This window comes from Lissotriton vulgaris, chromosome 6 (genome assembly GCF_964263255.1).
Source record: "Lissotriton vulgaris chromosome 6, aLisVul1.2, whole genome shotgun sequence".
Lineage (NCBI taxonomy): Eukaryota > Metazoa > Chordata > Amphibia > Caudata > Salamandridae > Lissotriton > Lissotriton vulgaris.
The window spans coordinates 741290586-741311290 of record NC_141694.1 but is presented as its reverse complement, the minus strand read 5'-3'; positions in this window follow the sequence as shown (position 1 = coordinate 741311290).

The window sequence follows — 20705 nt, the reverse complement described above, 5'->3', positions numbered from 1 at the left end:
AGGAAGGCTCAACCTGGTAAATCAAAGATTCTGAAACGAGATCTCAGAACAATTAACCACGACAAACTAGCTACTCATTGTAAATCCGTCCTTTCCTCCCAAGCTGATCTGGTTGAGGTTCAAACTCTCACAGAACACTACAATTCGAGCATCACCACGATCATGGACGACATTGCTCCACTCAAGCTTAAAAATACCTCATCAAAAATCTCCAAACCATGGTACTTCCTCTGATCAACTAAAACTTCTGAGAGATGTCAGAGGTCTTTACAACAAACAGATCAAGAAAGCTAAGGCTGACTACTTCAGATTACAACTAGACCAAGCAGCAAATCGCCCCAAGAAACTCTTCGAATTGGTCAAATAGCAATCCGTTACCGCTCCAAGCCTCTCTGATTCGAATGCCAACCTACCCTCTTGCGATGAATTTGACGCTTTCTTTGCTGAGAAATCACGACTTATCTTTATTGACCTCACTTCTAAGAAGGCCCTATTGTCCCCTTCATTAGCTGCCTCCCCTCCAACTTCCTTGAAAAGCATATCCCGAACATCGCTAAGAACAATGCCTCTTGGAGCTCCTTTTCCCCTTTTAGCGGAAAAGACATTGAAAAAATTCTCCAGACTATCAACCTGTCTAACCACTTCGGGGTCCAGCTGCCTCCGGCCATCTTCAAGGAAATCAAGAGTGTTCTCATCCCCACCTGAACTAGGATTGTAAACGCCTCCTTATTTCAAGGATCCCCGACTGTCTTAAAGCAGCCCAGGTCTCACCAATTCTAAAAAAAAAATCAACGCTGACAAATCAGATCTCAATACCTTTCGAGCTATCTCCAACATCGCCACCCTTGCGAAACTTCTTGAAAAATGTGTCCATTCCCAGCTCTGTGCTCACATTGAGAATTACCAAATCTTAGACCACCATCAGTCAGGTTTCCGGAGGGGTCACAGCACTTGTACACATTTTTGATGACAGCCTGAAAATGCTTGACAAAAACCAATCCTGCCTCCTGATCCTCCTTGACCTTTCCTCTGCATTCAATGCGGTCAATTATGACATACTCCTATCCATCTTACAAAACAGAATGGGTTTCTCGGATCAGGTGCTCCTCTGTTTCCCATTCTTCCTTCTCCACAGATCACAAAGATTCAAGACAAACCTCTCTCTCTCTCAGCCCTCCCTAGTACTTATGGGGGTCCCCCAAGGATCTACCCTTGCACCTATCCTCTTCAACCTTTTCTTGGAACCTCTTACTAACTTACTTAACTTTATGAACATTCTCTTCCACATGTATGCTGATGACACACAACTCTTTTTGAAAATGTCATCCCCGGATAACATCATCTCATTCAATTCTATCCTCATGTTGACTCAGAATTGGTTAATGGAGAACCATCTCTTGCTCAAATCCTCCAAAACGGAATTCTTGCTCATCTCCTTGCTGAACTACAACCCAAGATCGACCTCTGAATGCCTCTCCTCACAGCTCTCAACTGCACTCCGATCATCATAGACACAGCCAAATCGCTCAGAGTTACAGTTGACAAACACCTGAATATGAAGACTCATATCAGCAGCGTTTGTAAGGGAGCGAACCACTTGATGAGGACTCTCAGAATTATCAAACCCTTCTTGCCACAAAAGGACTTCAAACAGGTGGTACAAGCTCTTGTCTTACCAAGGTTAGAATATGGCAGTGCATAAATTTCTCTGGCTGCACTTAGGGCCTCTCTGAACTCTGCAGCAAGACTGATTAAAGGCTCCAAACGAAATGAGCACATTTCCCCAGTCCTTAAATCTATCAACTGGCTACCCTTTGAAGAACAAATCCAGCTAAATATTGCAATCCTGACGCACAAGGCCCTCCACTACAATACTCCCACGTATCTGGCGCAAACATTTGAATTATCATGTGGGGTGAGGGTATCTAGAAGCGCCTCTACTCGACTCCTGAAACCTATCATCCTCAGCACAAAGAGAACGTGTCACAGAGCCTTCTCTGGTGCTGCCCCTGAAATATGGAACTCTCTTCCTCCGGATATACACATACTTTCCTCAACGACGGCCTTCAAATTGGAAACCAAAAGATTCTTAATGAGCAAATTCTTACCATAAGAGGACTATCTCTTTATTTCTAGCTCCAAGGCACAACTAACAGTCACGGATTGCATTCTCTGCATAATATTATACCGTATATGTGTACCATTGTTTACTGTTTTAGAATTGTTTTTTTTCCTTTTCTCAATTACTATGTTTATTTCATTTTGTCCTCTCTACCAATTTATTGTAAAGCGCTCTGATATCCTTCAGGATCTTGTTCGCGCTATATAAAACTTTATAAATAAATAAATAAAATAGACCCAAGCCAACCAATACAATCAGGTTAAAAAACACTTTAACTAATACAATTAGACAAATAATTATATCAACAATGTAAAAGGCACACTAATTTAAACAACTAAATACTTCAAAAACAGCAAATGCTGCAAGATGAGGAAATTCTGCCGGATTCTCTGACCAGGCCATTAAAGAAGATATTTGCATTCCAATAACTACCTAACCCAGTGGCTCATTATGATGGCGGAATGCCCACCACCGACAGCCGTGCAGTGACGGGCCCTCCACCATCTGACTGCCAATTTCCCCCACTACATTACGATGGCAGGGGAATCGTTCCACAAGTGTGTCGGGCGCAAAGACCGCCGCCACGTTTCCGCCACAGACAATCATTATGATTGCCTGGCAGAGCGGACAGGAACTGGGAAATAGTGCTGGTGCGTAGCAGGCACCGTCCGCCAGATTACAAGGCTGGCTTCAGCCAGACTTTCCATGGCGGTGCAACCACCATGGAAAGGCTGGCTGAGATTGGATGTGGAAGCCGTTTCGGGACCCCTCTGTGTTGGGGGGCTGGTGCACTGGGGGGTACCCATGGTACCCCCCCAACATTTCCCAGCACACAGTGGCAGGCACCACATGGTGCCTGTCACGTAGTGCAGGGAAATGCACTGCAAGACAATTTAACATTGCTAATGGTGCTGCAGCCAGAAGCACCATTCACAATGTTAAAGCCCCGGGATGCGCACACCATACTGGTGCATCGTAATTTGATTGGTGAGGCCACCGCATTACTGTCGGGCGGTCCCAACCACCGCAATGATAGCTGGCGAACTCAGGTCCGTCTGCCATCGTAATGACCCCCCAAGTAAGTAATCAATTTCTTTTGTATTCAAATTTTTATAGAGAATTTAATAAATTTAAAATGAAACTAACGTTTTTTTTTAATCCAACAGAAAAGAAAGCACCCTTTCCACATTAGACCTTCTCAACAGAAAAGCTACAAAACAGTGTGAATTATCTAAATAGAACCTGCATGTGTGTATGCAAAGTAGACGTGGTTGTAACATTTTACAAGTATATAACAAACATTGTAAACCTTAAAATATTGCTTATAGTTATACTTTTACACTGTTGCTTTCAGATACAATGACAGAGACACCGAAATACGTAACGGCTCAGAAAGGATGGCAGGTACTAAATCACACGAGCTACACCTTCAACCAAGAAAGTGCATCAATAGAAAATATAAATTGGAAATGTACAAAATATACAAAATATTATTCTAGTGCATGCTATGGGAGTGCACAACCACTCCCCAAATGTAACAGAAATATAAGAAGGGAGGTATTGCAGGATATAAGAGTAGCAGACACTAGCTCACAGGAACCCACAACCCACAACCAAAATCCTTAAAGATATACTGCCTAAAGTCCCCAAACACATCACAGGCCATCCACCACCAATACCCACTTTAAAACCTTTAATTGCATGAATTTAAAAAAGCCAGTAGTGATACTCCTACTGCCCCTAGAAGACACCAATAAACTCCTAAACCCCCACACCATCAGAAAGCTTAAAAAAGGACTCATCTGTTCTACCAAACAGCAGGACCTTAGCATTACCTGGTCCTGAGAAAATAGACTAACAATAACAAAATAGATTATAAAATAGTAGATAGGGGTAAAAATAAAGAAACTAAAAGAAACATAGAAATGAATAGGAAATAATGTTAAAATGCTTAATAAATGTAGGATAAAATGTAGAAAATGATTAAACATGTAGAACATGTCAAAACATATTTTAAAACATGTTAAAATACACCTATTTATTATATAATGAAAAGACTAGGAAGACATGTTAAAATGATATTGAAAATATTTATATAAAACAATTTAAGACATTTTTAAAAAAAATGTACAATATTCAATAGAATTTAAAATAAATTAAATTTGTTTTAATAATATAAAATCATTACAATGTTTTTATTTGTTTAACTATATTAACTATATACATTGTTATTTTCAAGTTGAACTATTTACGTTTACAAATATAAAAATATTCATTAAATTAACTTTAAAAACATCAATAAAATGAGAACAATGTATACAAAATGTATTTTTGATATTATTGCTTACACACATACAACTATGTTTTATTATATTTCTAAAACCCAACATTACTAATGACATAACACAAAAAATTCTACTTCATCTAAATAAAATTAGACTAAAATTATAATAATTATAAAATTGAATATTAACACTTGAACATAAACCATTTCTGCTACAGTGTTTGGCGCTAAAGGGGTGATATTTACTACCCTCACCCCAATCTAAACCAACTTGGGGACAGTGGAGGACGCTTAAATTGTTCATTTTCTATTCCCCCTTCAACCAATGCCAATTTGGTGAAGGTGCTAGTCACTAAAAGGGTTTAATTTACCATTTCCACTCCAATTTATACCAATTTGGGGAAGGTGTTGGACAATAAAAGGGTAACATTTACTATTTTCACTCCAATCTATACCAATTTGAGGAAGGTGTTGGACACCATAGGACATAGGACAGAAAAATACTATTCCCACTCTAATCTAAACCAAATTGGGGACAGTGTTTGACACTGAAAGGGTGACATTTACTATTTCCAATCCAATTCAAACCAATTTGGAGAAAGTGTTGGACAAAAAAGGGTGTAATTTACTGTTCCAACTCCAACCAATGCTACTTCGGGGATTGTGTTGAACTAAAGGAGTGACATATGCTATTCCTACTCCAATCTAACCATATTGGGGGAAGATGTTGGACACTAAAGGGCTAATATTTCCAATTCCTACTCCAATATAACCCTATTGTGGGAAGGAACCTAGAGAGGTGATGTTTACTATTCGCACTCCCATCTAAGCCAATTTGAAAAAATTGATTGGATGCTAAAGCGGTGAAATTTACTATTTCCACTGCAATCCAAAACATTTTATACAAGGTAATACAGATTGAATACATTAAATACACAATAGGTACTCCATACTCACACATTTTTTTTATGTAAAATACATTTAAATGTAATCTAAAAGCAGACTAATCAAAAATACAAACTTACATATTCATATTTGAACATTGGCATATCAAAATATATTTCTGACTATAAATAATTAATATATTTGATGAAGTATTTACTACCATTCATAAGCTTGAAACCATAAAACAAATAATAAAATAATAATCCAAAATGTACAATCATACAACAACAAAATAAAAAACCAAGTTTTTTAATTAAAATTAAAATAATTAAAAATATGTTTTTTACATAAAAGTATACATTTGAAACAAAAAATATGATTGGTAGTATATACAGTTTTTCAATACATTTTAAATGTTTATATAAAAACATCTCATAATTGTACTTTACTAAAAAACATAATATGTCCTTTATTTTAAAGTAATACACTAAATATAAATTTGAATTAATTATTAATTTAAATGTAAAAAAACTTATTGTAACAAAATGCATGTAAAAAGTTAAAATAATAATTTGTTTTTCTTTGAGATAATTAGCATAACATTTACTTTAAAATATACACTTTTTAGAAATCACTCCACCCTTCTCTCCTAAAAACCCAATATCCTGCTACGAAAAAAATATAAAAGCATTATTCATAAACATTATTAAAACTAAAAATACAACTTTAAACAATGTCTTGACTAATAAAGGATCTTACTGAAAACACAAATAAAAAACAGGTAGCATCAAACACAGCAAGAAATTGCAAACTAATTAGCACAACAATATTACATACAACAATATTGTCTACATTGATTTTCCTTACAGCCATATTAAAAACAACACTTAAAACTACATTTTTGCCTTTGCTATTTCTATTGTTGATATTCTTGACATCCTGATATTCTTGAAACAATATTTTTCCATCACAATATTTCTTTTCTGATATTTTGTCAAAACACCCTGCAGGAGCCAGCAAGGTCCCTGGACTCACTAGCTCCTGTGGGAAGCCTGTGAGATTGCGAAACCTTTAAAAAAAATTATACAAAAAAGGGGGAGGACCCAAATGTCTATGGTTGGTTACCGCCAACAGGCTGTTCGGCATTGGTTTTCTGTGACCAGCCCCGCGCCATGCACTGCCAAAGCCCAAAGACCATGTGCTGTGGGGAGTTAGCTCTCCACTGAGAGGTTGTAGCGGGAATTCCGTACTCCTACAGAACTGTGCATACAGACCTGGAACCTCAGTGAATTAGGATGGCCCAAAACTCACCTCAGTACCCAAAATCCCCTTACCGAGCTAGCCACAGTGTCTCATTGGTCATAACAAACTCCCAATGCTTAGACAGACCAGAACATGAACTTAGATTACCTCAGGTATCGTGTAACACATGAACACTCTTTCGTTATATAATCATTACAAACCAGAACGTGGAGTAAAAGAGGACACGTGCATGTTTGAAATATTTATTTTCTAATGCAAGGTTCTCAAACGCAGTATTTTGTACAATACTAGCAAACATATTATAAGCAACAAAGTTATCAGAATAGTTACTAGTCCATAAAAGGCGAATGGTGAAAGCATACTAACATGCTGTAATGAATAGCAATTAACAATACCTAATTCACACCCTCCCTATTTAGCATAGTATTTTATATCTATAAAGGTCTCATTTGGGTTTTAGCAGGGTGGGCCCATACCTCAAAATCTCAGTGGCTGAGGATCACATCATCTTCCACCAGCTCTCTGCATGCGAAGCACCATCAAGTGTGTTTCGTGTGTGTTCAGCATAACAATATAAAACCCGCCTAGAGCCAGATTTTAGCAGCAGCATGTGTGTTATGTCTATGGACGTGCTAAGATCAGACCTCACAACAACATCGTGTTTAGTTATCCTTTCAGCCTTCAGCACTCACTGTGCAGACAGTGTACTGAGCAAAACAGATATCAGAGCAATAACATATTATTTCTCAAGTAAATCACAAAGCTCTTCTGGGTTGAAAGCTACATCAACAATTATGTGTCGTGTGCAAAATGAGGCAGAAAGGTAAAATGGCGTTTAAACATTTAATAAGCTCATGCTAACTTAACACAGTTAAGACAGCTAACTAAACTCAGTATAAGCTAAAGGCACCATCAAAAAATACAAACTGGAACGTGCCTAAATAAAAAGATTCCCAGGCATCTCAGGGCAGGACCGTATATGCAAAATAAGCAGCAACAGCTTCTAAAATGAAATCACTGTCATCTTCCGAAAACAGTTCAGCCATCCAATTAAGCAGTGGAAAAGAACATACGTGTTCCTCCAGCATTGGATCCTCTAGCAGCATCAGAGGACAACTCGGTGGGTTTTCCAGAACGATATGTGCCAAGAACTCATGCGTCGCTGTCAGTATGTTCCAATGACCTATTAGTCCATGCATCGCTGCCAAGGCCATAATCCTTTTGCCAGAACAAACCAACTCGTGAGCAACTACGGGGCTCATCAGATGATTAAAATCGACATCAGGAGACACCGTCAAGCAGAGACACAAATCAAGGGCCCATTCGAAATCGCAGCTCAGGCAAAGAAAAACAGGCTGGACACATGTGAAATAGGAAAATCGAAACGATAATCCAAAAGCCGCGCTTAAAGTCGCAAGCGGCAGGGTGCCATAGTAATCAAGCATCCAGTTGCCGAACAGCAGTAGGAGGGGCTCTGCGGCTTCCAGCGCAGGACAGGCATCCATGTTTAACAAAACTAAATATAATCAAAACGCCTGCAGCTAATGCCAGCAAAACCGGGAAGCCGCCAAACAGACTCGAAAATATAGAATGGAAAAAGCTAGGGATGATTCCAAAAATCTTCTCGAATGAAGTCAAGAAACCACTGCTAACCAATTTAAAAAAATGAGCCAGGCCAGAATTGGAGGAGGCATTACAAATTTGGTGAACCAGCTCACTGAAATGTAACAGTAAATCAGTGTTCAAAAGGGCCTGCACCTCTGTGCGCGTGTTAGCTATGTGAAGGACGAATGTTTCCCGGGCCGAACTCAGAGCCACTTCTTTTTGAGACAAAAGGGCTCTTATTCTAGTCATACCATTGAACTCTGCTTTCAAGGTTGGGATGCGCGGCCAGATGGAAACAGCTGAACTCCCATGTGTAGGGGGATACAGAACGTTTTTGCAACAGACGACACATTCTGATACAGTTACCACATAAGCGACCCCTTTAATTAAACCACAACACTCCTCTTTATTCAGCAGCAAATAACTACCATTCGCCAGTAATGTGAATGTGGGAACTATCGCAGGAACTGGGGTCCCCTTTAAAAAACAGGCTACATTAGGCCGGTCCTGATTACAAGAATCATGTAACTGGATGTGTCTGCATATCAATGAATGGTCAGGGGACTCTTTGCATTCTTCCCTATTAAGGTACACCTCTATCCCATCTTTCAGGAATCTATAAGTGAATGGAAGAGACCACGTCTCGTGTAGGAATGAGTTCCCTAAAGGTTCATATCTCCCTAAAGCCATGTAACGCATACAATTAGTAAACTTGTACAAGGCAAATGGCAATGTGATTAATCCGTGGATAAGCCAGGTTGCAGCAGTCGCTTCAGCAACAGAAAACAGTAAAGACTCCAACCTCTCAATGTGTAACATGGAAAATGAAGCATCACACATTGAAAGCATGCATTGTTTGTCAGTTAAATTAAAAGGGACAAAAAGAGAGAAAACGCTCATGTAACTCCAAGGCACACGCCCAGCCTTAAGCGTCTGCAGGATCCAAGCAAATTGCATAATAGAACGCAGTTGATTCTGACCATGGTACAAAACAGACACTTCATCATGTACGATGTCAACAACAGATGATACAATATTATTCAAGGTATAAATGCGGGAAGAAAGCATGTTAATACTGTTATCCACAACTGCAAGCACTTTTTCCAAATTAACTTGATCTATCGCTCTTAGGCGCTGAGCAGCCTCAACCTGTGAAGTTTTCCAAATTTCATTGTAAATTGCATAAATCCACCTTTTAGATCTACCATTAGCCGGGCCCTGTATGAAGTCATTTAAATCCACATCATCAGTCAGTTGGGAAAGATGTAATTTAACAGCAGCTAATATAGAATGTTGTAACCAATTCTGACATAATTTGCCCACTGAGTAAGTGGTGACAGTATGGTCAGCATCAAAACGTGGATCAGGCCTGACTTGTGTAAAACCTTCAGCTAAACTCAAAAAGCGAAGTTGGCAAGAATCAGAGCTTCTGTGCCACATAAGCCAACCCTTCGAATCCCAACTAGATATATTGAAGGAGGCATTGTGCATTAACGTTTGCAATTCTCGAATGGAAAACTGGATATAATTATTCCAACCCGAAAACTCTTCTAAATCAGGATAAGAAGTGGTATTTGATTTTTTTGAAGTAGCCAATCCAAAGCATGTTGTCTGGAAAATGGTAGAATTTAAAAACAACATATGATTCGGGATGAGACATGCACGGTGCAAAGCCTCAGTGCCTTGTACCTGCCAATTTTTAGAACCCCAAACCGATTTAAGGTCAATGGTTTCCTTCCATAGCTCATAGCCATCTGCAGCTAATCTGTCTAAAAAGGACTTCGAATACAATAATTTAGTATCAGTAAGTCTAACTTTGGACATGGGCTTTTGTGTCATCTTAAAGTAAAAAGACTCAGGACTTGATTGATTAAAGTCGGTAAAATAAGTGTACTTCTTCAAAAATGTACTAGAGCTTCCCTGTAACGGTGCCGGGCAATGTTCTCACTGTGTGTAATTTACAGTACCCCTTCTGGAACTTGTTTTATGCATGAAATGATCACCAAAATGTTGGAAGCAACATAAATCACCATAATTAGCAAATTCTAAATACAAATCTTCAGCATCAAAGGCAGCATAATATTTCAAATCAGAAAACAATGACTCTACGGCCTGAACATCCCAATCATCAGAACGTATGTTTTGTTTCACCACATCCCCCTTGTTCACTCTGAGTACATTAGGGACATTAACCACTTCAGTTGGGCCATGGATTTGAAATTCAACTGCATCCCACACAATCCCATCAAGAACCGGCCAGGTAGTGATGTTCACAAAATTCAAGCCTCTCTTTAGTCTGTGTGCAGAGTGGGACGAGGAAAGGGGGGCCAAAGTTCCATTAAGATGCTGAATGCATGTTCTCTCCTCGACATAGTGTCCATCGACCAGACGGAAAAAATAAAACACAAATCCAATTGACATGAAAAGATAAACTGAAAAAAGCACCAGCCAAATATATGTCCATGGAGGGACCAAAAAATGTTTTTTAAATAACGTGGTATATGTTGCAAGACGTGAGGGCTTCTTTGAATTTACTAAAACAGAGTCAAATGAGAATCGGGATTCTGTGGTCAAACGTGTCTGTATCTCAGGCATCGACAAATCAGTAGGATAGGCATAGTCTATGTCATCAATGCTATTAACGTGAAAAGTATTCAATAAAGGATTGGAAATGGCAGGCATCTTGAGGGCCACTTCTATCTCAGAATTTGAAATAGTGGCCTACACAGAATTTCTCACCACCGAAGGACAGGAGACTGCCGGTGTCATACTATGAAGAATCGGCCACCCTGTGTAATTTGACATTGTCAATTGAGATAGACCTGTTTTCTTTACGACCAGGAAGTGGTGGTAAAATTACTGTTCTTGTGCCCTTCACTCGAAGAACGGGAACCGGTGCACGATAGGAAGGACCAAATTCTTTCTTGTTATCGAATTTCTCTCGAACCAGTTCTCCAACTTTGGGTAGCCAGCCAACTACCGGGATCTGCAACGCATCATCCGATGTGGAGGGCAAATGTTCCTTTGCAAGACTGTCTCTTGGCTTTTGTAGATCCTGTAAAACATTGCAATGTTCATCCACATCAAAGGCCGTGGTTTGAGCCACGCAGTCTAGACCGTCGAGGTCAGGGACATACATCTTGATACCAAAGAGCATTTTGTACGGGGTTCGCCCACCCAGAGACCTTCTAGGGACATTGTTTAGAGCACGCTGCACGCCATTAAGGTGGGCTAACCAGTTTCTGCCAGTGCCTATAACTCGAGCTGTCAAAGATTGCTTTAAGTCACGGTTCATTCGCTCCACTACACTATTGCCCTCAGGTCTGTATGGAGACGAAAACTTAACTTGGACCCCCAATGAAATCATAGCATCCTTATACACCTTAGAGGCGAAAGCCGGACTCTGATCCGAATGGAAGGTACCACAGGCAAAAATCCCTACAAAGACACGCAAATCTGTTATGACAGTCCATGAATCAGCACTGCGATGTGGCCACACCCACACAAAGCAAGCGCATGAATCAACTGCTACTAAGATGTATTTATATGCAGTATCAGAAGAAAAAGGACCTCAGTGATCTAAATAAATGCAACCCAGTGGTTTATTAGATATGTACAACTGTGTCTGAGGCGGACGCGCAGCAGTCGAAGGCTTGATCTGCTGGCAAATGTCACATTGAAGGACATAATCACGCGTCTGTTTGTACAGTCCCCGCCACCAAAACCTCTGTTGTAGCTGAGTTACAGTGGCTGAGATGCCCGCATGCGCAGACGCCACACCTTCATGAGCCGCTGTAATCCAAGTAGCTCTGCGATCCAAGTTGGGAATCAAAAGTTCGCCAACATCAGGAATTTTCACATAAGGAACCTTATCGGGACTTAAGTGGTATGTGTACTTCGAAGGGAACTCCGCAGGATATTTACCTCCCTTCTCAGTGGCAGCAACAGCCGCCAAGATGTCATCATCTATTTTACTTTTGGACCGTGTAACTGCTGCAACTAAGTATTTCGATACTGCAGATTTCGCCGCTTCATCAGCAAGCGAGTTACCGTCAGCGTGGACCCCTACACACTGATGGCCGAGAGTATGAATCACAAACACAAGTGGCAACCGCTCTTTAAGCTCAGCCACTCGGACCCAGATCATTTTATGTTTTATTGTGCTACCCTTGGCATCACGTAAGTCATTCTGAATCCAATAGATCAAGTTCTCATTGTAAGGCTGGACACAGTAGTAAGAATCACTCACTATAAGAGTCGTCACACAAGGATCCGCGTACTCCAATGCAAGCATCAGAGCACGAAGCTCTGCTAATTGTGCAGTGCAGTCCCCTGGTGTCTGCGTGTGCATGACACAGGTCTTGAACTCGTCATTCACCATGGCACCGACCACAATGGCGCATGCGGAAACGTAGGCATGTTTAGAGCCGTGCGCAACCTGCGCCGAACCATCAGTGTAAATGATGCGATGAAAATCCTCCAGGGGTCGCATTGCTAAAGGAGCCGATGAACGAATTCATACTGCAAGTACTCCTGCAACCGTAAGGAGGCGTCAAAAATAAACGTGACATCCTGGGATGTCAAGGATGCAGCCCATTGAATCCACTGAGGGTGCAAAGCTTTAGAATTAGGTATACTGGCTTTTGTGAGTGCCTCCAAGGCAGGACACGGGGTAACAACCAACATGCGCTTTCTCTGTGACAGGGCATGTTCCTAAAGAATTGCCACCTGCACAGCCGTCAAAACTTTCTCCACTGTGGAAAAGCGCAATTCAGCCAAAGTGCACAAGTGTGACTTGTAAGCAATAGGTACTGTGTCTCCTTCATTAAAAGTCAGGTACGTGAAACCAACCGTCCCAGGGATAATTCTTATCACCAGGTTGGTCTGGTTATCACGAGTCAGTAAGAATTTAGAAGTGAGCAGATCAGCCTGCAAAGACTGCAGAATAGTCGAATAATCAGGCATCCAACATTATTTGGAAAAGGATGCTTGAATCTAAGCATACAACGGCTTGATACGCTGGGCATATTCGGGAATGTATGTCCTGCCGAAATTCAAGAAGCCCAGTAGAGATTGTAATTTTTTCAGTGTTGTTGGATCGCGCAATTGTGCGCATTTCTCCAGGAAGTGAGGAGCCAATCCCTTTCCCTCATTGTTGAGCTCGTAGCCCAGAAACAACACTGAACTCTGCAATGCGCGATTTTGCAAAGTTGAATTTGTAACCTAAGGCGGCAAAGGCACAAATAATCCCGTTGACTCGACACAGATGCTCCCAAAGCTCGTCGTCTGTGAGATATATGTCATCCACATACGAACAAGCATCAGGGTCGATTCCCTCCAAGAGGGAGACAATGCGGGCAGTGAAAATCCCAGGACTATTCTTATAGCCCATAGGCAAACACCGATATTGTTTCTGGACACCGCCGCAAGTAAAGGATGTCCATTGGGAACTTAGAGCATCCAATCGATGGGCATAAAAACCGTTGGAAATGTCAAGCGTGGTTTTGAACCGCTTACGCACAAGACTATTCACTAGAGCAGAGCCGTGGGTATTCTGTACTGCACAGTTGCGGCAATGCGAGTTTAAATGCCGGTATTCCAATACCAAACAATATGAACCGTCTGGCTTGTTCACAGTAAAAAGAGGGTTATTCATTGGTGACACACAGGTTTCAATCACACCTTGATATTCCAATTGTTCAAGGATAGCCGCGACGGGAGCCTTTGCTTCTCGCCGTACGGGATATTGAGGTTGAGGCTGCGGCTGAGACCGTAAAGGAATCTCATGGCATGGGGACAATCTATCCCAACGACATTGATTGTGATACACAGCTGGTGCTAGAGCCAGAGCCCACTCTTCTGCAAAGTGTAGCGCATCCTCTTTCGAGACTGTGTTCGCGAAACTGGGGAGCATCACCTCCTCCCACGCGGAGCTGCGAGCACGAAAGGTGGGGGCCAGTCAGCCTCCGAAAGCAAAATGTCATATGTAGACGAAAGATTTTCCCAAAATACCCCTTTAATGGTGCGCTGTATGTCACCCTCGATTAACAGGACAATTTCAAAAAGTCTATCAGGGGGAGCAACTCTGGTATCAGCTGTTTCAATGACAACATAAGTATCAGTCGCTTTCACCTTAGGTAGCGGATGGAGGGCCTCTCTCACTATGGTAATCTCCGCCACGCTGTCCAGCAAGGTCAGAGCTCACGTCAGATTCTGAAGCCGCATTCTCACTATCTGGGGCATATTGATGCGCTGTTAAGGCTGCGACTTTCTTCTTGGCAAACTGCGGTCTCTTTGGCGTAGAGCCTTCCTGCTTTTCTGCACCGTTCCTCGAGCGGGGCTGGTCACGTCCTTGCTGGCCACCCCGACCCCTGCCGCCCCCTCCACCTCCGGTTGTCGGGCCGATGAGTCCTGAAAGGAACGAGGAGAGCGTTGGTCAGAAGCCTGAAAACGATCAGGTGTTTTAATCGTCGCGCGTTCGGGCAAGTCATAAGTACTTTACGACTGCGCAGGCAACGGAGACGCAGGACGAGAACTCTGGGTCTGTAGTTGTTGCTGTTGCTTACCCTGTTTCTGTTTTTTAGGCCAATTTAGTTTTTTGGACTTGGGCTGAACTTCAGTTTCCGAAGCTTGTCCCTGGGGCTGCTTTTTCTCCTTAACAGAAAAAGGCTTAAGTCCCTTGGCAATGCAACCCACGGTTTTATAAGCCGCCACAATGATCTTCGCTAACTGTCGGGGTTTCTCGGCATCGGGAAGCGCCACCAACGTGTTAGCTACCTGAAAATTCACTGCATCTCCCTCGACATTCGCATGGATCAGATCGCAAACCATATCAAAGGTGCCACACAGGCGCATGCCCAATTCAACTGCAGACTCCGGTCTGTGATCATCTTGAACACGTTTAAGGACCGAAGACAGCACGGACATAGACAGGGTGCCGTAGCACCTCGCATAGACCGCTGCAAAAGTCTTACCCCAGGACTCACAGTCAATGAGTTCAGGGGCCAAATATTTCGGCAAACTTAGCGTAAGAATCCAGTGTTTTTCACCAGGAGTCGTATTAGGAAATACATCCTCCAGCTGGTCAAATTTCTCGGCAAGCCAGAAAGGAAAATCATCCTTATCCTGGGGTTTCTTGCCCATGACCGCATTCACCATGACAGGACTGATTTTTAAACCGCCATGTCCGGCTGGAAGTGCCGCACCCCCCGGGGCTCCACCCGGAAGATTACGTCCCATGCAATGCACTAAGGCTCCAATCACGGCAATCGCGACTACATGTAGTCGTCGGAGTTCAGCCACGTTACAATTGCTGTTTAGAGGATGAGGAGTAAATCCAGCCAAAACAGGCCAACTAGCGCCTGGAATGGACAAAGAACCTAACCTCGGAGCGGACAAAGAATGGGGTAGGGCGCCACCAAACTAAACTCCAAGCTGCCAAACATCAATAGGAACTTCCTGTGCCCTGTACGGAGTATACTCATTAGGTACAGCTGTGGGAGTGTACATGTGGAACACACCAGAATTAGCGTCCACTACGGGAAATGTCACCCACAAATAAAACAGTTTGTATGGATAAGCATGTTCTGCACTCACCACCATGATCACAGCCAAGCCTTCCAAAGGCACATTGTACATCCGCAAATGATCTCGCACCGCAATGCGACTATGTAGCGGAATGTCCACGGCAGCCATGACGGCACAAGAAATAAGAAAAACAAAGAAAACTTTGTAGGACAACTGGGTAGTAATTCAAGTTAACCGTTTTAGAAAGAATCATGCTTGAAAAGACCTATTTCAAAAATAGGTAGGTTTTTCTGACACCACTGTTTTCCGGAAACGACAGTGAAGGGGTTAAGGTTTCAATGATATACTACTCGAGTGTCATGAAATAAGGGCAACAACGTTGGTCTCCATGTAGCGGGAATTCCGTTCTCCTACAGAACTGTGCATAGAGACCTGGAACCTCAGTGAATTAGGATGGCCCAAAACTCACCTCAGTACCCAAAATCCCCTTACGGAGCTAGCTACAGTGTCTCATTGGTCATAACAAACTCCCAATGCTTAGACAGACCAGAACATGAACTTAGATTACCTCAGGTATCGTGGAACACATGAACACTCTTTCGTTATATAATCATTACAAACCAGAACGTGGAGTAAAAGAGGACACGTGCATGTTTGAAATATTTATTTACTAATGCAAGGTTCTCAAACGCAGTATCTTGTACAATACTAGCAAACATATTATAAGCAACAAAGTTATCAGCATAGTTACTAGTCCATAAAAGGCGAATGGTGACAGCATACTAAGATGCTGTAATGAATAGGAAATAACAATACCTAATTCACACCCTCCCTATTTAGCATAGTATTTTATATCTATGAAGGTCTCATTTGGGTTTTAGCAGGGCGGGCCCACACCTCAAAATCTCAGTGGCAGGGGATCACATCATCTTCCACCAGCTCTCTGCATGCAAGTGTGTTTCGTGTGTGTTCAGCACAACAATATAAAACCTGCCTAGAGTCAGATTTTGGCAGCAGCATGTGTGTTATGTCTATGGACGTGCTAAGATCAGACCTAACAACAACATCGTGTTTAGTTATCCTTTCAGCCTTCAGCACTTACTGTGCAGACAGTGTAACGAGCAAAACAGATATCAGAGCAATAACATATTATTTCTCAAGTAAATAACGAAGCTCTTCTGGGTTGAAAGCTAAATCAACAATTATGTGTTGTGTGCCAAATGAGGCAGAAAGGTAAAAATGCGTTTAAACATTTAACCCGTTAACCGTGGCGGTAATTCCGCCGCGGTGCGGGCGTTGCCCAACGCGGGTGGAATGCCGTTGGCCAATGGCCGACGGCAGCACTGGGGAGGTAGCGTTGCCAGCGCTTAAGGGGTTAATAAGCTCATGCTAACTTAACACAGTATATAGAAAAGAAGTAGCTATATGACAAGGTTCGATGCAGGGCCTGGCATTGCATGGCTGAAGGCAACCTGTATTAGGTCAGCATTACGTATGGTAGTGAAATATCACTTTATGTAAAAAATAACTAGAAATTCACAGAAAAAAATAAGGTTAAAGTGACTTTATTGTTAAGCAAGGTATTAATATCTTGCTTTGCATTAAAAAATACCTTCGAAATTTAGTGAATAAACAAAAGGTTAAAGTGACTTTACAATTAGCTATGATAATAATATTTTACTAAGCGGTCATGTTTAATGGTAATGTAAAACCAATTAACTTGAGTATAAAAAAAAATCCTTAAAATGTCACAGTGAAGCCAAGGATGCGTTATTGTTAGGTACAGATGTCTGTTAAAATATACAGTTTTAAACAAAAAAAACACTGAAATTCCCAAGGTATAGTTTTCTCAAATAACTATAACAATAACAAAAATTGAAGATCTGGGGTTGGTGTCCGTGGGGGGTTTGACTAGCAACAGTGGATTGGCCATTCACAGGGAGTTGAATTCAGGCAGCCAGGTCTTATGACCAACACCATGCCACCCATGGGTTTCAGTCATGCGCAGCAGGTAGTTGGCCATCCGTTGGTCAGTTGGGCGCATGGACTGGCCACAGGCCAGACCCTTTGGCCAACCCTTCATTGCACATGGTTAAAAGCTGTGGTCAGTAATGGAGTTGGGTGAACATGTTAAAATAAACTAGCAGTTTACTGAAAAGACAAGGGTTACAGGGATGTTATAGTTAGTTATTGTAATAAGATCTTACTTTACAATATGAAAACTCTGGAAAATTACTAAAAAATCATGTTAAAATTGTGTTATATGTGGGTATGATAACAATATCACTCTTTACCTTTAAAAAAACAACTCAGAAATCTACTGAAAAATCAAAAGGTGAAATTGACGTAATAGTTAGATAATGCACTAAGATTTTAGCATTCATAAAAGCCCAGAATCCCTCACAAAAAAGTTAAAATGGCATTATAGTCAGTCCTTGTATAATAATAACTTAAAATTCACCAGTTATAGTTTACTGAACTAACTATAATGTATGCCATAGCCATGCTCTGCTTATGAGCACACCTATTACATCACCTATGACATGTTAAATGACACAATTTATGACATCATTGAGGACATCACACAATCTTTGTGACACTTTCCTGTAGGGTTTGTGGCCTTAAAGAAACTCAAACCTCTACAGTCCTGGACAATTTTCTATTCACATAGTGTGATTTCTCATTCCTCACTTCAACAACAAGAGGTTGACAGGCATTCTTTTGCCACTGGCAAGACTCTTTCTTCCAGGCCTAATATACTATATTATGTAGTTTAGTAAGGTTCAGAACATATATTCCTGAGATGACTACAGTAACATACAACCTTAGAGCCATGCTTACAACACCAGTAAGAGATAAACCACCTCTAAGTGGGACACCACTCTACATTATTAAAAAAGCCTCAATCCTTCAAAATCTTCTGCAAAACTGTGAAAATAAAGTTGTAGGAAAATTCCTGTTTTTATATGATCACCCACATTTTATATGGACTGATACTATTGTTCTTTGACTCTGCGCACTAGGACCCTGCTAATCAGACCTCTTTGCTTGCACTCTGACCCCTAAAAACATGATAAATGTGTGCACTTCTAATTGGTATAGTTAACTTATCGATAAATATTTAGTATGTGGTAGATAATGTACCAAGAGCCTGTAAGTTAAGCGTCACTAGTGGACTGCAGCACCTATTGTGTCACCACTATATTGGTGATGAGAAACATGGTTCCAGACCTACCACTGTAGTTTGTCTATTGCAGGTTGTGATGATTTGGGTGTACTATATGATATAGCTGTAGGACATTGCTATGGAGTACAATGGCAAATACTGTCTTGGAATTTGAACATGGACAGCATTGTGGAATCACACAGCCATAAGTATCTGGGAGTTATTTTCAATAATAACGATAAATATAAATCCCACTTAGAAGAACAAAAAAGGAAGGATGCTGCACTTGCTTTCGCAATTGGTTCAATTCAGAAGAAACTACAAGGCCCAACCTTCGCACCAACAATACAGGTCGCACAGGCAAAAATCATCCCTACTCTAACCTATGGTAGCGAAGTCCTAAAAGGTCTGGACAGCAGCCAATTGGGAAAAATCATCACAAAAATATATAGATCAGTATTTAAGCTACCAACCCAAACATCACCGGCACAAATCAGGTTGGACCTGGGAATTTGCCATCAACCACTTGCCAGGGCTATGACTTTTCTTGTGTGTTGTCACAAACTGAGGTCGTCAAAGGAAGGCAGCCTAGGACATCACTTGTGGGCCACCCTCCAATTGAACACATGGCGAGCAGGCCATGATTACTGGTTAAAAGGGCTAACAACCCTATGCCTAAAGGATCTTTGGAGCATGCACGCAAGTCAGAAGGAATTCAAAAGGCTGGCGAAAATAAGCACCAAACAACTTTCAATAGTCGATGACAAGGCACGCCTAGCTAAAAGAAGTCACGGGTGGCTGACCTTGCAATCCTATTCCTTGTTGATCCCACAGCAGTATCTAACCGTATCCTTCACTGCACGAACAAAATTAAGTTTTTTTAAATTGAGACTGGGAGTTTTTAACTTGTTGGTTCATTTGCCAAAATGGAAAAGTGAGCAAGGACGAGATTCATGCCGACTCTGCTGGGAGCATAAAGAAGACATAATACACATCATTTGTCTTTGCCCAAAGCTGTTGACTGAAAGACGGTCCGTCTTCAAGCACCTCTGTAACACAAAAACGATTAGAACATGTAGGGCAGCAGTCCTTCCTTGCTTCGATCCGAGGAACACTAAACTAAATTGTGCCCTTGAAAGATTTTTGGATCACGCAGCAAAAAAACTTTGTAAGGGGCCCACAGTCTGTGGTCACTCGTTGGCATAATGTCTTGGCAGGCTTCACCTGTCATTCTTACCCATATCAGACATTACTTACCCCTCTTTTAAATGAACTTTTAATGTATTTTAATTGAAACTTTTTCTCTAAATTCTGTACTTGCAATGGTTTTTTAAATCACGCAATAAAGTTATTATTACAATGGCAAATACTGTATTGGGTTCACTCAGGCTTGTTTACTTAACCTTAAGTAACCCTGGGTAGATGTGGCCATGAGCAGTAAGGCTTGGCAAAGGAACTTGGGGGCTTATTTATGAGACCCTGCATCACTTTTGCGCTATCTAAAGTGGTACATGCATTATGCAGGGCTCTTGTAAAGAGTTAGGAAGCCACGCAAAGCCACAATACTTGGCTTTGAGTGGCCTCATTGTTGTATCGGGTTCCCAAGGCCTACATGTTCCGAAGATAACCCACATACATTGGAAGAACTGTTGGCACGGAAACTGTAAAAGTCAAAGAACAAGTTTATTAAGACCCCATGGGGTGGTGGTACACTCATACAGCACCCTTCGGTAATGCAAGAGGTATCACACCGAACATCGATGTGACCCCTTCTTTTATACAATTCTACAGGTAATAAAACGAACACGCGGCACAAAGTTACAGAACATTGTGTACATATAAGGGCATGTTTT